The sequence below is a fragment of the Antechinus flavipes genome, chromosome 2 (genome assembly GCF_016432865.1).
Source record: "Antechinus flavipes isolate AdamAnt ecotype Samford, QLD, Australia chromosome 2, AdamAnt_v2, whole genome shotgun sequence".
NCBI classification, from domain to species: Eukaryota; Metazoa; Chordata; class Mammalia; order Dasyuromorphia; family Dasyuridae; genus Antechinus; species Antechinus flavipes.
Window position 1 is genome coordinate 652209596 of NC_067399.1, and position 16970 is coordinate 652226565.

At 47.0% G+C, this 16970-nt stretch overlaps 1 protein-coding gene across 2 annotated transcripts in view; it reads left to right on the forward strand.

The window, feature by feature from the left end:
* TMEM266 (transmembrane protein 266) overlaps positions 1–16970 on the forward strand; it is a 138600-nt gene that overhangs the window by 100751 nt on the left and 20879 nt on the right. The window lies entirely within an intron of this gene.

Genomic DNA, 16970 nt, shown 5'->3' on the forward strand with positions numbered 1-16970 from the left:
TCTGGCTGGCTCTTTGTTCAACAGCCCCACATACAACTAAACGAGAAAGGGAAATCCTGGTAACAATTATGCCTCGTCAAGCAAAACCAAATAAAACCCAAAGCTACTTTCCCCATTAGCCAGGCCCAGTACATGAGTCCATCCCTCTGACAGGAGGTACAGACTGTCCTCACGTGTCCCCTAGAATCGGGGACTCGTTGGCCGTTGTGTTGAATAGAGTGGGATTTTGTGGGAGTTACTGGGACCCGGCAGGGGAAGAGTTCATCACAGGGTGGAAACAAAAGAGCAGGTGAGTTTTAGACAGAGTCCAAGACCCGAGTTCAAATCCTGACATGAGCAAATCTCCATGGCTCAGTTCTCTCATCTGTAAAAGACAAAGGTTAAACTAGAGAAGACTAGGTTAGTCCAAGACTTCTACTCCGGAGTCTTATGAGCCTTAAAGACCTCCTCCCGACATGAAAGTGAGCTGGGAGGTCTCCCAGCCTATTCGGGCAGAGCCAGGGTGCTCGAGGACTGGCTCCCGGATGATGAGTCTTGTCGGCTCCTGAGCTCTCGAGGACAGCAGAGGGAGCCCCTCACTGATGGAACCACAGCCCTGCGAAGCAGCCAAGGACCGACGGACGGCCGCGGCTCATCCAGCGGCAGATGACAGCCCGTAAATCTCCCCTGGCCTGACAGGCCCCGAAGTGGGGCCACACAGATGTCGGGCTGAGCCGCCATTGGAGGGAAGCCCCCGAGTTTGCTGCAGCAGCGGCAGGAGATGCTGCATCCCAGCTTCCCTCATAAATTAAGAGCTTCCTAACTCTGCAGGGAACAGGCTGTCAGCGTGAGTAAAGTCACCTTCATGGCACAAATATCCACAAAGGCAGGACGACAGGAGAAACCGTCTCCCACCACGTTCAAATGTCCCAGACCCAGGCGCTTCCCCGTGGTTTTCTTCTGAGACGTCTAGGGGGGAAAGTTCTGAGCGCTGCCTTCAGATTCTTGCCCTGCCACATGTATGGCCGCGTGACCTCCAGCAAAGCCTTTCTCCCGTCCCAGCACGGAGGGCTCTCAGTGCCAAGGCTCACAGAGTCACGGAGCTGGAAGGGGGTCCTCTAAACATGTGCTACAAATGAGGAAACTGAGTCTCATGGCAGTGATTGCCCAAAGTCACCCAGGCACCGAAGCATCGGGGGTGGGATCTGAACCCAGACAGTGTCTCTGTTTCACTAAGGTCCCTTCTGGATCTGGCTTTCAGCTGTGGGTGCCTGTTTCAAGCAGAGGTTAAACTGTACAGATTCTATTCAGGAAAGAGCCAATAAAGAAAGACAGGTTTTCCCTGAAGAGCAACATCTGGAAAAGCAATGAGAGGGAGCAAAGCAGCCTGATTTAAAAAACACTTAAAGCGCATCTCATCTCCTAAGAGATGGAAAAGGAGAAAATTGGCAAGGATGCTTCTATGTTATCCTGCTCATTGGGGAGTGGTAGTGGTAGTAACCATAAGAATAACAAAAATTGAGGAGGAGGAAGAGGAGGAGGAGGAGGAGGAGGAAGAAGGAGAAAAAAAGGAAAGGAGAGGAGAGGAGAGGAGAGGAGAGGAGAGGAGAGGAGAGGAGAGGAGAGGAGAGGAGAGGAGAGGAGAGGAGAGAGAGGAGAGGAGAGGAGAGGAGAGGAGAGGAGAGGAGAGGAGAGGAGAGGAGAGGAGAAGGAGAAGGAGAAGGAGAAGGAGAAGGAGAAGGAGAAGGAGAAGGAGAAGGAGAAGGAGAAGGAGAAGGAGAAGGAGAAGGAGAAGGAAAGGGAGGGAGAGAGGGAATTAAGGAAAAGAAAGAAGGGAAGGAAGAAGAAAAGGAGAAAGGGAGGAAGGGAGGGAGGGAGAAAGAAAGGAAAGAAGGAAGAAAGGGAGGGGGAAAGGGTGGAAGAGAAGGAAAGAAGGAGGAAGACTAGAATAGATTAAGAACATGGTGATCAGATACCACCATCCCAAATAGCCATAACCTCCAAGACACATGGAATAAAAGTCTTCAAGCCTGCTACTAGAGATGTCCCAAAGATGATCTCAGGGGATTTAAAAACAAACAAACAAACATGATTTTGCATGCTAAGACTTCAAGTCAATAGGAAACGTTGTCATTTATTTTCTCTACCTGTGCAATAATCTATAGAACATTGAGTATAAAACGTGAGCACTTGTATGGCACATTACAATATAATGGAGATTTTGTGTGTGCCCGAGTTGGACTAAATAGCCATCAATGTCCCTTCCAACTCTCAAATCCCATTATTCTGTGATGCTCTGAAAGGAAAACAGATTTGTTCCAAGATCATTTTTATCTGAACAAAATAGAAAAAGGTGGAAACAAGATAAAAATTATAAAAGCAACCCCTATCCAATGTACCCTGAGAGAGCTAGTGTCTGGGAAGGCAAAGCAGGGAAGGCTGACGCACTGCTGGATTTTGATGAGAGTGCGGAGAGCTTCAAGGGGAGGAAGGCTGAGGTAAGAGATGGGCTGTATTCAAAGCTGTTGTGATCCAGGCAGTCAGGTGGGACGGTGCTGGATCTGTGATCAGGTCTCGGGAAGACCTGAGTGTAAATTCAGCCTCAGACACTTGTGTGATCCTGAGCAAGTCACTTAACCTCTGTCTGCCTCACTTTTTTTTCATCTATAAAATGGGGATAATAATAGCACCCATTTCCCAGGAGTGTTGTGAGGATCAAACAAGATAATGTTTATTAAAAATGCTGAACACAGTACCTGGCTATAGTAGGTCCTTAATAAATGTTTGTTCCCATCCCTAAATCCCCAAACCAATAAAATCATAGACCTGGACCAACTAATAGTAATAATCCTCTGATCCTTGGGTCACGGAAGTGATCTGCACCAGCATAATAAAAAAACAATGCTGATTGGTCCCCACAAGCCCCGACCAAGGAAGTCCTGCCCTAGGAGATGTAGACTGGCTAAGTGCTGAAAGGAATCTCCTTCTGCAAGGCAACCCCCAAAGACTACCTCTGAGGTGCGCTAGGAGGGTGATAGCCGCCATGAAAAGAAAAAGAGCCAACAGGGACGATAACAGTCTTTGTGCCTTCACGCATCAAGGGCCCGCAGCTTCCTAAAACTTCGTGTCCATTATCCTGCTTGTTTCTCGAGATCATCTGGGGAAAAGGCCCATTTTCCAGATGAGGAAACTGAAATTCTGACCCCAAATCAAATGCTCTCTCCATGACACTCTCCTGCCTCAAACCTGGAGAATCTTATCACTATATTTTGTACACAAAATTCAGATAGTGCTTTTCTGTTCAGTGATTTCCTCACCCTTGGATGGCGAGGGAGTGGATCTTTGAAATCGGTGTCTCCATTGGTCTGGGAAGTGACTTTCTATGTCCTCTTTCCTCATCACATCAATCAACAAGGATTTATTAAATGCCTACTGTGTTCCAAGCACTCTGCTAAGTTCTAGGGATATAGACAGAAGTGAAAGTTCCTGCCTTCAAGGGAATTTTGTTCTTAAATAAACATCCATTAAGCACCTCCTAAGTGCAGAATGCTCTGATGGTTGTTAGGGGAGATACACAAAATTTAAATATGACCCTGGGATTACATTGGGGAAAGTGGGGTTTTGCCCCAAGGTGCCAATATCTGCGAGGGCACAACAACCTTCCTAATGGCACACTTCCTCCCCAAGACAATCACTTATTCCTGTGCCCTCTCTAGTTTTTGCCATCATGTTGTGGGCCTGCTAGGTGGAGCTACAATGGATAGAGCACCTGACCGGGAGTCGGGAAAACTCCTGAGTTCAAATCCAGCTTCAGACACGAACTAGTGGGACCCTGGGGAAACCACTTCACCCTGTTTACCTCAGTTTCCTCATCTGTAAAATGAGCTGGAGAAGAAAATGGCGGACCACTCCAGTATCTTTGCCAAGAAAACTCCCACAGGACTGGATATACCTAACAAATGCAAATGGCCTCTGGCCACTATCCTCAATCCTGACTGTGATCTTTGTTGCTGTTCAGACCTGTTCGACCCTTCATGACCTTATTTGGGGTTTTCTTGACCGAGATACTGGAGGGATTTGTCATTTCCTTCACCGGCTAATGCCCTCTGCAAATTTGGGAAGAGGTAAGGGGAGAATGAGGTTGGAACTTTCTGGTGTTAAGGACAGAACCATCAGTAACATCCACATTATGAGGTGCACAGAAGCCACGAAGCCAGTATTGGAGACAAAGATGGCACAGTTGGAGAGCAAGGAGGAGAACTGGGAGAACATGATGTCTCTAAAGCTGAGGGAGCAGAGGAATTGGCAGGAAGGTCAACAGCCTCGTATTCTGTCAACCCGTCAAGGAGGGAAATGACTGAAAACCAGCCAATGGCTTTGGCAACTGGGAGGTTATTGGTGACCTTCAAGATCAGAGATCAGATAGAGTGGGGGTGAAGGAGAATGTGGCTAGGGAGAACACAGAGGTCGGGGAACAGAGGTTGAGAGAAGCTTCCAAGAGAAGTTGGTCCATTAAGGCAAGAAATGTTGGCCGGATGGGGCCAAGGATAAGGGAGTCCCAAGCACGTCCCAAACAACTCTCCAAGACCATAGAAGGTGGGTCCTGATCAGCTGAAGTTTCTTTCCAGGAATCATAGGTCCAGGGAAATAATAATAAAAATGATAATAGAATGATAACTGGCATTTACCCAGTTCCTGGTGCACAGCGAGTAATTAATAAAGTAGCCCTGGAGTTCATCACAGTGCCTGCACATAGTAGTCACTTTCAATAAATGCTTCGTTGCTTGACCGACTAATTAAAAGAGCCTGAGCTGGGAACTTTGGAAGGTTCAAAGATATAGAGGGTGTATTCTCCACCCTCTCTAAGTTTATAGTTTATCTAGAAAAACAAGGCACACATTCCCAAGGAGATAGCTAGCAGCCCAAGGACATATGAAAAGGGCAAATGATTATGACAGAAAAATGAAGATGTTCTGACAATAGTGTGACCTGGAGTGCTCCTGGAAGACTTCCTGTAGGAAGTGCTGTTGAGCTGAGCCTTGAAGGATGAGCAGGATTCAGGTGGGCAGAGAAGAGCAAGGGGAGGACAAGGGGACACGGGATCAGGAAGAAGGGGTTTGGGAATAGGGTTATAGGGCTCCAGAGAGCACATTTAATAAGTAGTAGAAGAGTGGGTCAGAAATGTAGGACACTGAGCAGCTATGTGGTGCAGCAGATAGAGCATTGATCCTGGAATCAAGAGAACCTGAGTTCAAATCCAACTTCAGACACTTGTTGGATGACTTTGGGCAAGTCACTTAACCCAGTTTACCTCAAAAAAGGGAAGAAATGTAGGATACTTTATAGAATGGTAGAGAACTAGTTTTAAAATCAGAAATGGATTCAAATTCAAGTGCTGCTACAAACTGTGTGATGCTGGGAAAGTGACTTAATCTCTGACTGTTACCTCATCTACGAGGAGACGATAATTCCCGATTCACGAAGTTGCTTCGGAGACTCAGCAGTCCATGTCCGTAAAAGGCTTTGTAAACCTTTCAATCTCTCTCTGAGGACAGGGAGTACAGATGGGAAGAATCAATGAACAGTTGGAGATGGAAGGGGAAGTCGCCCCATCCCATATGGAGCAGCCACCTCGCAGCTGTGCCTTCGGCCATAAAGAGCAGGACGACCCCAGTAAAGAGAACAGCCTCGATTGATTTTGCCTTGGGAGAGGAAACGTGATGTCGTAGGGGAAAGAGAGCCAGCCCTTGAATCTGGAGGTCACACTTAACCCCAAGGCCCTTGGTTTGCTCGTCTGTAAAATGAAGTTTGGGCCGGGTGGTCCCTGCCAAGGCTAAAATCCTGCTTCTCTGTGATCCCTAGGAAGGTCATAAAACCCTACAGCTGGGCAGCAAACACCCCCGGAACCACTGACTGACCCAGTGACCAGCGTGGTTGAGGATGGACATATTAAACTAAGCCCAGGAAGTCAAGAGATTCTAATTAACGGGAAAGCCTCTTGGAATATATTATATGGACATGCGGTTCAGAGTCCATTAAAATAGAGGTGTGGTTGGCAAGAACAGGGTTCAGTGCGGAATATATATATTCCCCACCAAGTGCCTAGCCCGGTGCCAAGGATTGGGAGGTCTTGTGCCTGACCATTTACATAAAATAGAAATGAGGATTCTAGTGATAACATGAGTTAACATGAGCCAGCATTTGATAAAGCAATCAACAGCGTTAACGTAATATCCATCATATTATATTGTTATATAAATATGTAATATAATTTCTCAGCATCTGAGAAGAGAACTGTGTTAATCCTATTGTCTTCTACCTCAGAATATAGTTGGAACAAGAAAAGACAGAGCAGAGGGTCTGTGTTCAAATCCCACCTCTGAAGTTTGTAGCTCTCTGTGGGACCTTCAGCAGGCTCCTGAAATCCCCTGGTTCCCTCCTCTGTAATATAAGGGATGGGACTGAATGGCCTGGGAGTCCTTCCAGCTCAAACTCTGTGACCCGTGAATACTCGTGGGAGTTGTAGAGAGTTCGGGATGCCAGCTTTGGGGAAGGCTATTGATCAGCTTGGAGCCCATCCAGAGGGGGGTGACTCAGAAGGCAGACCATGGAAAGCCTTGGGAAAGGAGAAACAGCATTTGAATATTCAGTACTTAGGTATCGAGGACCAGAGGCAGTAGAGTACACATCGCTTGGCCCATTTGTCAGGGAGGAATCTCAGGGTTGATGTTAGTGGAGATTGGAAAGAATAGCCTGGATGTGGAGAAGAAAAGCAGGAGATGAGGGAGCGTCTTCCTTGCGATGAGGGCTTGGAACTTTGGGGACCGGTGTGGTTTGAGGAGAGACCAGTAGTGTGAGCATTGTCGGTTCAGGGGCAGGAGGATGAAAGGAGACGGTGAGCGTTCAGACAGATGTTCAGAGGAGCTGACCGACTTTCAGTGATGTGGGGTAAAGTGATGATGTAATCCCTAACACGACCTTGTAACTAGGGTGGGACAATCAGAGCTTTGTCCCGGGAGCTGACATGGTAGGGAGAGCAATGATTTTTCTCCATAGAGATCTAGAGACTGCCGTGCATGTCTCACTTCTTGTCCTCTGTCAACTTATGCCATATTTACTCACTCCACACAATCTTACCTCTGTCGTCCCAATTTCATGGCATCTCTTACCCAGTCCTGCCTTCCCCTGCCCCAACCCTCACAATCCTCAGCTTGCACAGTCCTGCCCTCATTTCTCCCTCAGCCCTTTACACCTACCAGCTACCCTTTGGACTGTTCTCAGCCATATCTCTCCCCTCCCCGGAATCAGTGTTTTTTACTCCTGGCAAAAGGCTGCCTGACTCCTGGCTTCTGTAGAACTGGACAGAGGGCAAACAATGGTGGCAGCTGCTGGGCTCATTTTCTCATTCTGCTGGGGGTAGGAGAGCCTAGGAGTCGGTGGGCATGGGCTGCCTCCAGCAGTCATTTTACTGTTTCCAGAGTGCTTTGTGCATGTGATTCCCTTTGAGGTTCACCACAAACTTGTGAGGTACAAGACTTACAGGTCACATGATTCAGTTTTCAGATGAAGAAACTGAGAGTCAGAGTAGTGACTTTTTCCCCCAAGGGCAAGCCTGATGATGACAACTCACATTTATGTCACAGGTTGAGGTCTGCCCAGTTCCTTCCACACAACCCTGAACAAGTATGATTATACCCATTTTATAGATAGGGAAACTGAGGCTCAAAGAAGGGACAATGACCTATCCATGGTGAGTGTCCTCCAGTATTCCTTCCACTGTTCTGTGCCTCCTCTCATAATTGAAGTCTTCATACAGTCTTAATTCAGACTAATTCCCCTTTATTACACTCAAAGTTCTGGTCAGACTGCTCCCTGACCTCATCCTGCTCACCTTCCTGAATTCACACAAATTGACCCCTCAACATTTAATGGGGGAAGTCTACATTTTCAGGGGCCTGTGGACATCCTCAGGGGAGGATGGGGGCTGCCTTGAAATAGTTTACATTCTTCTGGAGGAATATAACATATATGTAAAAAAATGGACAAATCCTGCAAATACAGGTAATATAAATCCAGCCTCATACCCTTACTAGCTGTATGACTGTGGGCAAGTCACAACCTCTGTCTGCCTCAGTTTCCTCATCTGTAAAATAGGAAAACTTACAGCACCTACTTCCCAGGATTATAGTAAAGTAAAATGGGGTCATATTTATTAAGTAATTTCACAATATAAATTACAATGTTATATTATAATGCAATATAAATACAATTATAAAGTGCTTTACCATATAAATGCTAGTTATATTTAGTATTGCCGTAGTAATTTCACAAGGGAGAAATTGCTCATTCCTCATGGGGACGGCAGTTGGGGGAGTGTGGAAAATTAGGAATGGACTTTTTTTGAATGGAAGAAGCCTCAAACTCACTCCCTCCTCATCTCTGCCTCTGGGATTCCTTCAAGTCCCTCCTCGGGTGCCATTTTGTTTTTAAAGCTTTGTTGTTTCTTCCTCCCCTGATTCCAGTTGAAGAAGATCTCTCCCTCCTCAGATTTTTCTAGGGCACTTTTTATGGACCTTCCCGTTGCCCTGATGACACCGTGAATCTGTAGTAAGGGTCTGGTGCACAAGTTAAGTAAGATGGAGTCTCTATTTGGAGCATCCAGTTCTGGGCCAACTGGAACTAACTTCCTTCATCATATTGTTGATCCACAGTTAGGAGGATCCATCTGGTCCAATCCCTTGAGACACAGGTGATAATTATCAGAGGGGGAATTTGAACTCAGTCCAGCACCAGTGCTCTTTCCACTGAACCACAATGTCTCAAAGACAGAGGACACTTTGGAGACTTTTTATTCCAACCCTTTCACTTCCCATTGAACTTATTTGTGGACATGTTCTACTTCCCATCCCCTTAGACAACAAATTCCTTAAGATCAGAGACTCTGCCATTTTTCTTCTTTCCCTCCTCCCACTCAGCCTGTGGCCTTGCACATAGTAGGTTCTTCATAAATATTGATGAAGTTGGCTTGAATTCATCAGCTTGATTATCAGAACTCTCAACTGAGGGAAAGTCAAGTTTTTTAACTTGGGGAGTGATTTGTAAAACAGCTGATAGCTTTAATGACATGCCTCTTTAGCTGATAAAATTAGCTATCAGAGGAATAACTTATGCTATCCTTTCACCATAATTTAAATTTATATCCAACTCCCAGTCATCTTCCTAGTGCATGGAAAGTGGCCAAGGTCGGCCTCCACTTCACCTTGCTTGTAAATCATTAGTTTGCAACTATCTCTTGATTTTTTTATTGTTCCCAACAATGGCGAATCTAATGGAAATAAACATTGGATGGCGTCCCAACAGCAGATGAATTTTCGAGCTGGATCGTCTGTGTAGACGGCACTAAGAGGATGGAGCAGAAATGACGGCTCCTCCATTAGATGCAATGGAGCCCATTGCCAAAGTGTCCATCGATCCATCCAAGGCCACGTCAATTACCCTCCCCGGCCGGCCCATTAAGGAGAAGTGCTCAGTGCATTTATCTCCTCCTCCCGAGGCTCCTCGTGTACACGGAGTCCAGCTCGAGCCAGGACGGATGGCACCTCCATTCACTGGTAATGCACGAGGGGGGCCTCCCTGCGGATCTATAGCGGTCCCTGTCATTCCGTCTGTTTATAAATAATTGGCTAATGGATTGCATTAAGTGGGGCTATGACTGCATGTTAATTCTTCCCAAGTCCGTTGTTTGGGGGTAGTTTCTGTTGTTTTCCAATAGCCCAGTTTGCCAACATCAGATTTGTTGCCATCCATTTCCAGTGGGTCCACAGGTTTTTGCCTCCCCTGTCCTTCACCCTGAAGAGCTGAGTGAAATCGTTTTTTCCTCTCAAAATCAGGAATATATGCATAATAATAATAACTGATATTTATGTAGTGATTCAATGACAATATGTCAGGCACGATACTAAGCACTTTATGATTATTATTTCATTGGATCCTTGCAATAACCCTGTGAAGTAGGGACTATTATCATCCCTATTTCATAGATGAGAAAATGAGGGAAGCAACCCTGAGGTTGCTCAGGGCATACAAGTAGCGCCAACAAAGTAGATCAGCAACTATTTTCCAGGGTTTTTGCCCAGGAGAGTTGCCGGAGACATCCCTGAAAGGTTAAGTGGTTTTCTCAGGGACTGAGAGCGGTATATAAGACGTGGGATGTGAAGGCCACAGTTCCTCTCTGGGCCAGTTAATGTCACTTGTCATTACGTGGTTCTGTGTGGTTACAAGATCCTTCTACAAAGGTTGGGCTATTTGGTCCTTATAAACTACCTGAGAACTAGATGGAACATTTTACAGATGGGGAAACTGAGGCTCAAAGCTGTGATGTAACATACCTAGATAAGGATGACAACACTGGTTTCCTGACTCTCAGTTCAAGCCTTCTCCCCACTCACCCAGGATAGCCTTGTTCCAAATGGTCTAGGGAAATCCAGTCAGTCAGTCAATGAGCATTTATCAAGCACCTACTGTTTGCCAGATACTCTACTAGGAAAGTACAACTTCATGGACTCTTATATTATCCTCTTTGCATCCTATTTCCCATTATAATCCATGTCCTGTTATAATCTCCAGTGAAAGACAATGTGGCTTAGCAGACAGAGCACTGGACCCAGTCAGGATAGTCCTGGACTCTGATTCCCCATCAGATCCCAGCTCTGCAAGGCTGGGCAAGTGTCTTAACCTTTACAGAGCCTGTCACCCCATTTATAAAGTGTAGATATTAATAATAACAGCACCCACCTCCCCAGGCAGATTGGTGCTCAAACAAGATAACACCTGGAGAGGTCTTTATACCTCCAATAGTACAACTGCTACTGTTATTCTGACTGAAGATAAGGCTGGGCAAAAGGAACAGCTGAGGCACAGGAGAGGAGGAGGAGGAGGAGGTCATGAGCATAGGTCCAGCTCAGGCCACTATATGGGAGAGCTGGGAAAGAAATGAAGCCAGACAGGGGAAGAGACATGCCCAGGGGTAGGTAGATAAGGAGAGAGAGACAGAGAGATAGAGACGGAAAGAGACAGAGACAGAGAGATATAAGTTGATGAATAGATGGATGGATGGATGGATGGATGAAGATAGATATAGAGATAGATGATAGATAGATAGATAGATAGATAGATAGATGGATAGAAGAAGAGATAGAAAAGAGAAGGGATGAGAGAAAGAAGGAGGACAGGGAGAGAAGAGAAAAGGAAAAAGAGGAGTGAAGAGAAAGAGGAAAGAGAAGAAAGATAAGAGTGGGGAGAAAGAGACAGAGAGAGAGAAGAGAGAAACTTTATTAAGCACTTACTATGTTCTGTGCTAAGCAAGCACTGAAGATCTACACACATGTATACATATGTAGGTATACATGTGTGTATATGTATACCGATAACAGCATGCAAGACAGTCCCTGCCCCCAAGCAGCCCACATTCTCATGGGAAAAGACAACATATGAAGGGGAGATGGAAGGGCTGAGGAGGCGGCAGGAAGCAGGCAGAGAGCAAAGTTCTGTCCAGGTCTCTCCGTTCCAAGTCCTAAAAGCCTGCCCTGGCTGTCCTTGGCACTCTACCAGGCATCCCGGGAAATACAAGACAAGAAGTAATTACTGCATTTACTTACGTGCTTCAAGGACCCACGGTTTCATCCCACTTGGGAAGACTATTAATTCACAGGATCCTGGACCTAGTTCTGGGAGGGACCTTGGGCATCAGCCCTTCCTGGGCCCGAGGCTGCCCATCCCATAATGGTCTGAACCTCGCCCCCAGAGTACAACTTGTACCTTCACCCACCCCAGTTGGGAAAGAAGTTCCCGACCTCTGTCCTTCTCAAGTCCGGGAGGAAGGAGAGGGTTGGGCTGGTAACTTGTGGCCCTACAAAGAGTCTCCTTACTAAGTGTCCCTCGGAGTGGCCACTGCCTGGTGCTCCACCCTGGGCTAATGCCTCCTTTGCCTCCCCCGAGTCCTGGTTCTGGGTCAGGATCCACCCTTAGCATCCCCAGAAGTTCTGTATCTGACCTCGTTAGTCATTTACACCCTTCACCTTTTGGGGGTTCAGAGCCCCCTTGTGACATCCCTTTTCAGGATAATGTTTTTAGATGCAGAAAATAAAATACAAAGGATTACAAAGGAAATCAATTCCGTTAAAAAAACACAGTAATCAAAACAGAACCCTGATGGAATGAAAGCTTTGAGAGGCAGCGTGGTGTAGTGGCTAGGGACTTGCAATAACAAAAATGGCCTCAGCTGCGTGACCCCGGGCAAGTCACCCTGTGTGCCTCAGTTTCCTCATCTGTAAAATGATCTGGAGAAGATGGCAAAGCATTCTAGTATCTTTGCCAAGAAAATCCCAAATGGGGTCACAAAGAATTAGACTGAAAATGGCTATACTATACTATACTAGTATACTATACTAGGCACTGGGCTAAGAGCTGGAGGTACTAAGAGAGGCAGAAACTCTCTCTGTGCCCTCCAGGACATCCCAGTCTAAAGGGAGGGGGTGGGATCAGATGCACAGCTCGGGACCAACCAGATTCAGAGGAGATAAACTGAAGCTAGAGGGAAGTCGTTCAGCTCAAGGAGCCCTGGGAGAGGCTCCCGAGCAGCTCACCAAGGTGGGAAGGCTCAGGCTCTATACTGACAGAGGGGGTTTCTTTGTTGAAATCACCCACCAAAACCGAGTGAAGAATTGCATCGTAATGACCACACCTGTAGAGCTTAGAGACAACATTAGGGGAGGAACAGAGACTGGGTGTGGGATATAGACATGCCCTGTACCGGGGAGGGCGGCCGCCTCTGCATGTAGAGACTTAGAGAGCGGTCCAGAGCACCGGGAGCCCAGGCCGCGTTATCCCTCAGAGGGAGGGATGCTGAACTCGGGCGTCCCCGGCTTGGACGTCTGCCCTCCAGCCTGGGCCTTTGAAGCACGACCTGCCTGTCCGTTAGTTATTCTTCCGATCTTGGACACCACAGCTCAGTCGTGACTGAGGAGAGGAAAGGGAGAGGTTGTGATTATAGCCGCGAAGATCTGTGTGTCCGTGACCCACGGTGTGTGTGTGTGTGCGGTATCTATGTTACACGTGTGTGCTACGTGATGTGTATTATATATGGGAGCAGTTGTGTGCATGGGGGGTGGTCCGTATGTTGTATGTGTGGTATGTGTATTGTATGGTGGGGGTGTTGTATTGTTTGGGAGGGTGTTTTTTTTTTAATCATAGCTTTTTATTTTCAAAATATATACATGGATAATGTTTAACACTCACCCTTACAAAACGCTGTGGTCTAATTTTCCCCTCCCTCCCCCGCCATCAGAAGTGATGCAATGTATGTGAGACATGTGCACTTCCTCTATCTACATTTCCACATGTATCACGCTGCACAAGGAAAAAGCAGATCAAAAAGGGAAAAAATGAGAAAAAAATGCAAGCCAACAACAACAGCAAGCCAGAAAGGTGAAACTGCTATGTTGGGTCCACACTCATTTCCCATCGTTCTCTCTCTGGGTGTAGACGGCTCTCTCCATCACTGAGCAATTGGAACTGGTTTGAATCATCTCATTGTTGGAGAGAGCCACGTCCACCAGAATTAACATCCTATAATCTTCTTGTTGCCGTGTACAAGGATCTCCTGGTTCTGCTCACTTCTCTCAGCATCAGTTCATTCCAGGCCTCTCTGAAATCATCCTGCTGGTCATTTCTTACCAAACAATGATGTTCCATAACATTCATATGCCATAACTTACTCAGCCATTCTCCCACTGGGCGTCCCCTCAGCTTCCAGTTTCTGGCCACTACAAAGAGGGCCGCCCCAAACATTCTTGCACAGGGGGTGGGAGGGTGTGTGTGTGTGTGTGTGTGTGTGTGTGTGTGTGTGTGTTGGCCTTCAGAGCTCGCTAGCTGTTTGCCTCCTGCTTGTGGAATAAATGTACGCTTGCCCTCCTCATTAGGCCATGGCTGCTTGGATTATTTGCTTCTTATAAATAACAAATGACATGAGTGCCCAGGCAAGCCATTAGCTCAGTTTGGAATGGGAACCCCCACCTCACCCCCCACAGTCCCACTGCACTCCACGTGCACACACACACACACACACACACACACACACACACACACACACTGTTCTGGGCTGTAGAGATGGGTCTCTGGCTGGGAGTGCCCATGGGAGGTGGCTCAGGCAGCACCTTCTTCCCTCGCTGCCCCCCGACCCCAAACCCTCCATGGTTTTGTCGGAGAATAAGCAGGGACCGATCCTTCACCCTGAGCTAGGCTGGAGGCAGGGGCGCAGCTTTAGCAGAAATGGTGCACACGGGATAACCATCATACAAACTGCAACCCCCCAAGATGGACTGGCCCCTCCCCACTCAGGGGGAAGCACGTGTGCGTTTGGATGAGGTTTGTGGGGGTTTGTGTCCAGGATGGCCGTGGAGAAGGGCCAGCCCCAGCCCCAGCTCCTTGTGTCTCAGGAGCCTGCCCCTCAGCCTTTTTGTCTCTTCTCTGAACTCTCCACATTTGGCCTCAAGGCTCCAACTTTCCCCTCAAAAGCGAACGTTCCTTCCTGGCCGACCCCGACCGGATGTTGGGACTCTCTGAGCATGGCTCATTCAGCCACAGCGGGCAAGCCCGGCACACTCGCTCTAAGTGCTCTCATCTGAACGAGGGCTCGGCTTTTCCCTGCTGGGTTCCCACGGACAGGATGGGGGGCAGCGAGAAGGGGGCTGATAGAAGCTAAGAGAATGAACTTCTGGCTCAACGAAAGGGCACCATTTACAAGGAGAGCTGCCCCACAGTGAAATGAGCTGTTTAGAAGGTAATGAGTCGATTGTTACTGAAGGTATTCAAGCAAGAACTGGATGGGCATGGGTCTGGTAACACTGCACAAAGGGAATTGTTGTTCCGGTCTGGCTTGGATGGACGGTCCCTTTCAATGCCACGATTTTAGGACTCAGCCCTCCAGCGCAAGCCTTTCCTTTTACCGAAGGAGGCCAGAGTAGGATGGCCATTGGCCCAGTGGAGCGCAAAGTCCTTGAGAGCGGTTTGGTTTTGGTCTTTCTATCCCCAGCACCTGGCACATAGTAGGTGCTTGATAAATGCTCGTTGAGTTGAGGTGAACCTGCTTGGGCGGGCATTGTATCCACCACCCAGAAGACACGAAAGTCACGTTCATCTATTTTCAGATGATACAATGATGGGAGGCTCAGTCAGGATCCAAAAAGTCCCCTTTAGATCAAATCTGAGAGAAACTGGATAGGCAGAAATGTAAAGTTCAGTTCTTAATTTCCAAAAAATGTGCTGCATTTCTGTGATTCAGGTTAAAAAAAATGGCCAGGTATCCCCAACTAGCCCCAACTCCCCGCCCGTGAGAGTTTCCTGCTTGCCGCAGACTTGAACTCCTTTAGCCTCTCCCTAAACTCCTTTCTCACACAGAAACCACTGGGGGCTCAGGACTTTGAACCAGTTTTTTGTTCCTCCCAAAGTCAGGAGTTACAAGTCTCTAAATGCTACTATTGGTCCACGGGGATTGATCAGCACATCCTGCAAGGGCCACAACTTCTCCACCTTTATCCAGCATTTTCATCTGCCTCCACCCAGCCCTAAAATCATCTACCCTCATCCATTTTCCCATCTATAAAATGGGTATCACATTTGCTCTCCTTCTACTCAGCAAATGCCCAATTGTTGTATAGTCCATTTGCTTTTCGAACCCCGTTCTCATTCATTCATTCAATAACGCCTTCAAACTCTATCACAAGCACGCCCAAGGACTGAGTCCTGCCATCAGAAGGAATCATTCCCCCACGTCCGGAGATGGACCGCTTTCAGCCCCGGGTGATGGCTAATCATTGTGGATGGGGGCAGGAAGATTGCAGCTTCCCATGCAGTTCTCTACCTTCTCCAGGGAGTCTCAGCCTTCATACCTGGAAGACTAACTGGGCTGCCTGGTGGACTGAGTCAGCAGTGTGACATCGAAGCCAAAAATTAATGTGACTTTAGATTGCATTAATGGAAGCATCGGGGCCATAATGAAAGAAGAGTTTGGCTTTTTGTCCACTGCCTGGGTCGTGTTCCATTGGAATATTGTGCTCATTTCTGAACGCCCCGTTTTATGAATGAAGAAATCAATCAATGAAGAAATGAATGAATGAATGAAAAACCATTTATTAAACACTTACTATGTGCAAGGTCCTGTGCTAAGGCTGGAAATACAATAGAAAGACAAGAGATTCTCATAGAGCTTTCGGCATTGCTAAGTGAGAAAATCACCAAAAATCAATCAATCCATCAGCAAGCATCGATTAAGTATTTGCAATGTGCCAAGCTCTGTGCTAAATTCTGGGGACATAAAGAAAGGCAAAAACAGCTCCTTTCCTCAAGAAACTTATACTCCAATAAGTGATACTCCAATTTGTGCTGTGAAAATCGCCCCGGATTTGGAATCAAAGGGTGTGGGTTCATATCCTGCGTAGGACACTCACTGTGTGATGCTAGGAAAGTCTCATCACTTCTGGACTCCTCTTTGCTCTTTAATCTAGTTTTTCTCTAAAATCACTTTCTAGCTTTAAATCTCTGACCAAGCAGGGAGGAGGCTATTATTGTCTTGAAGTCTTTGAAGGATCGTTTTTAAAGAAGGGGGTTAAAAATTACCAGGTGATAAACGTTTTATTTTGGTCCCCGAAGCGGAACTAGGTAGAACTGGTCTTTTGTCTTTGTATCCCCAGCACCTGGCACACGGTCGGTGTTTAATAAATGCTTGAGAGTCAGTCTTCAGTTCAGTGAAAGGAAAAACATGGAGGATGGTTCAAAGGTGCGATGTGATGTCTCGGGAGAGCAGGAGTTCTTTGTATCTGGAAGTCTTAGGTAGAGTCTGGCTGGGAAAAAACACTTACAAAGAGAATTCTTCCTCGGTACAAGTTGGACTTGTATTTCACAACTAGGAATACACACACACACACACACACACA